The sequence below is a fragment of the Sturnira hondurensis genome, unplaced genomic scaffold (genome assembly GCF_014824575.4).
Source record: "Sturnira hondurensis isolate 20B ecotype Veracruz unplaced genomic scaffold, ASM1482457v3 Scaffold0004136, whole genome shotgun sequence".
Classification (NCBI taxonomy): Eukaryota; Metazoa; Chordata; class Mammalia; order Chiroptera; family Phyllostomidae; genus Sturnira; species Sturnira hondurensis.
Window position 1 is genome coordinate 10678588 of NW_028076767.1, and position 3513 is coordinate 10682100.

At 46.7% G+C, this 3513-nt stretch overlaps 1 pseudogene; it reads right to left on the bottom strand.

The window, feature by feature from the left end:
* Positions 1-513: 513 nt before the first annotated feature.
* On the bottom strand, positions 514-2378 carry LOC118985854 (ezrin-like; annotated as a pseudogene).
* Between the last annotated feature and the right edge of the window lie 1135 nt (positions 2379-3513).

Sequence of the window (3513 nt, forward strand, 5' to 3'; positions counted from 1 at the left end):
CATCCTGAAAGATTTGGTTCTCACTGAGGGAGGAAATCACTGTGTTTGCACATGGGCTTTAGACCCAGTTTTTGAAATAATTTTCACCCCTCAAAAGCCATAAATATACAGAGATGCATCCTTCATAGAAATCAAGTACAAATCAACCAATCAGAGCTAATTTCAAATACAGAAATAGTAGGGCACAGAATAGAAGCCACAGTGTGGGTTCCTGGATCACACGTGCCAGCATGGAGTCTGTTACTCAGACTTTACAAGCATCTCTTTGCTTGGTCTAGTCAGTCCTGCTCCAAGAACAAGCCAGGAAGTGATCAATAACACTAATACTAACATTAATACTAATACTGATACTAGTACTAGTATTAAAATACTAACCAGGCCCATTTGGCATGATGGTACTAATGGGGAAAACAAAACAGGGAAGCCTCCACTGGTCCCAGCCCTAGAATGTTCCCACTGAAAGAGCTACTCTTTTTCTAAAAGAACTCAAGTAATGGGGAGGAGGGGTTACATTTAGAGAACAACAAAATTTTTAAACTCTGCGTGTGACCCTCTGCAGACCCCAGGCTCAAGGCCCCATTCTGCCCAGGCCCTGCCTGGCCTCCACATGGCCTTGAACTCTTGAACGTGCTGCTGGGTGTTGCCCTGCAGCATCTTGTACTTGTCTCAGCTGTGCTTCATGTTCTCATTGTGGAAGCTGTCATTGTGGGGCCTCTTGTTCTCGTTTCTGGCCTGGTACAGCTCACTGGACAGAATCATCAGCTGCCGCTGCCACTGCACTTTCTTCTTGGCCTTGGTGGTTCCCTTCCCCTCCCTGCAGCGGTCCAGGATGTCCTCACCGCACAGCTCGGCTCCGTAGCCAGTGTACTCTTGCCTTCCTACAGCAGGTTCTCCTGGACGTGGTAGCCCACCACGTTTTACACGTGAGGGTCTGAGGTTGTGAGAGTAGGAGGCTGTCATCACCACATGCAGCTCCTCCTTGGTCTTTGCCAGGTGATCCAGGGCTTCCTTGGCCCTTTACTGCCACTCTTAGACCTCATCGTCCTTGCGCCTGCGTGTGGTAGCCAGAAGGGCGATTTTGGCTGTCTGCTCTGAGAGCCTCACAGCCAGCTGTTCCTGAGACTTCATCGGATCCATCGCCTGCCTGCCTTGCCAGCTCCTCCTTGGCGCGCAGCTAGGCTGTGCGGTCTGCCTCCTGGTGGTCAGCCTCTGCCTGCGCATGCTTCCCCTCTTCCTCCAGCTGCAGGGCCCTCTGCACCTGGTTGGGGAGCTCTTTCTCAGCTTTGTAGGCTTTCTGTTTGTAGTCCTGGAGCCTGGGCATCAGCTCCTCCTTCTCTGGCATCATCTGCTCTTTCTCTGTCTCCACGGTTTCTCTCTTCCTTTTGGTTTCCCTCTTCCTTTCGGTTTCCAGCTGCTGCTCCTCCTGCTGCTTCTGGTGCTTCTCCTCCCAGGCCTGTGTCTTCATCTGCTGCGCCTCGATGGTGTTGGCCTTCCTGCCGCACATGAACAGCTCGTGGTTCCCCAGGCAGAGCTGCAAGACCTACTCGTTGATGCGGAGGCAAAGGACGTAGAAGATGAAGTCAGGTGCCGTCTTTGGCCATTGAAAAAGATGTTCCTGATTTTATTCCACAAAAGCCAATCTCTGGAGTCAGCTTATCATCTTTTTAATAAATATTTAGTCCAAGGACATCCACTCTAAACTAAAGGTTTATCCCTCTCTTATTTTTTAACCCCCAAATAGTCATTTTTATACATTTCCAGGTCTTGAGTTATTTTCAGATGCTCCAACATGGCACTATCTTTGAGCATCCTGAGGGGCTCAGCGTGCCACCCCTGGATCCGGTCCTCTTGCTGATCCCTGGTAAGCTTGCGCCAGTCCAAGACTCTTTGGGGGATCAGCTACCGGGAACTGAGGTACCTGAATTTGTGCATTTCTGTGTTATCGTCTCCAAAGTTGGCTTGCACCGAGTGGGACCCGAGGAGCACTGCGGTCCCAGGAGGGTGGTAAATCCCAGGTCTGAGTATGCCTCCCTCCCCTGGGAGGAAGAAAAGCTTCTGCTTGATGTTCTGCATGAGCTTTTCAGACACATGTTCAGGGTAGAACTGGACCCTGATCTTGAGCTGGAGAGGATTCTCTTTCCTGACCTACTGGGCCGACATTTTTAAATCAAATTTCAGCCAACTGGGAAATTCTTTATGATCTACATAATGGAGGTCAAAGAACCACACTTTTCAAATGTCCATAGTCTCAACCACCTGCTCGAAAGGTTGTTTTCCTATTGCATTTGGCTGGATGACGAACTCCAGCTCCGCATCCATGGTGGTAACTCAGACATTGATTGATTTTGGCATTCTCAGTTCCTGGTGGGTTTTCCTCCATCCTCTGGAAACGCAGGTTGCCAGCGGCCGCTGAGATGGCTCTCTGGACTGCCGCGCCACGGAGGACTGCTACACTCCAGCGGTGGGTGCATCTGCGCCGTGTGCCCGCAGTCCGCGCTCCAAAGACCTTTCCTTGAACTATTCCCTAACAGTGATGACGTGTGGTCCTTTATTCTGCTTTAATGTTAAACCCAAGTCTGTTCCCACTGACCTCTAATTTAATTTGCGTGTCACAAATTTACTTCAGTTTTTTCTTTCAGTCTGTTTTCAAGAAGCCAACTCTACTGTATGGATATTTTTCTCCCTGGAGTTGACTTGGAAATGGCAGAACAGGGAACGCTGTGAGGTGTTTCAACAGTGTTCAAACGTCTCACCTAATTCATCTGATCTGCTTATTTTAAAAATACTGAACATATTTGTTTATGTAAATACTATTGACATTTATAAGCAAAATTTCCAAAGAAGCAGGGCGGAAAGTTTGATAGAGACTGCACGTAATAAATTTATATTTCCATTTAACTATTAATGCCTAATTCTTGTAGAGCTGCTATGGTCTTACCGATTGCAAGAATATTTTAGAACCATGGTTCTTGTGTCCATGCTTAATGTATTCATTTTTTCCATAGTGTCAAAAAGCTGCTCCCTAACTAAGGAGGGGAACTTATCCCTTGAATTCTACTTATGTATATAATATTCATCTATTGTAAATAATGTCTCATCAATACTTAGCATATTTCAGGTTAATCATCCAGGAAAGGAGGAAGTTTGATGATGAACTTGATGAAGTTTGATTTAGGTGTTTAAGTCCCATTTTCTCTGTTCAGTCACTGCCCCCTTTTCAACCTACTGTGCCTTTCTGCCCTCCAACACACATACTCCGGGATCCCAAGCTTTTTTCTGTGTTTTCTTCTTTATCACTTCCATGTATTTCCCCCTACTCAATCCTACTTCTGTTAAGTTGTAAGAACCCTAATATGCATAGGGTGTACGGAGGCATTTGCCAAACTCTGTCATGAGTTTGAAAGATGTTAAGTAAGCATGATCTGGGAACACAGTATTACATACTCCAAAAATGCTTGGGGACGATGCAGTCTAAATCCTTCCTTTGAAATTGCAAAATGCAAGTTGCTGTGT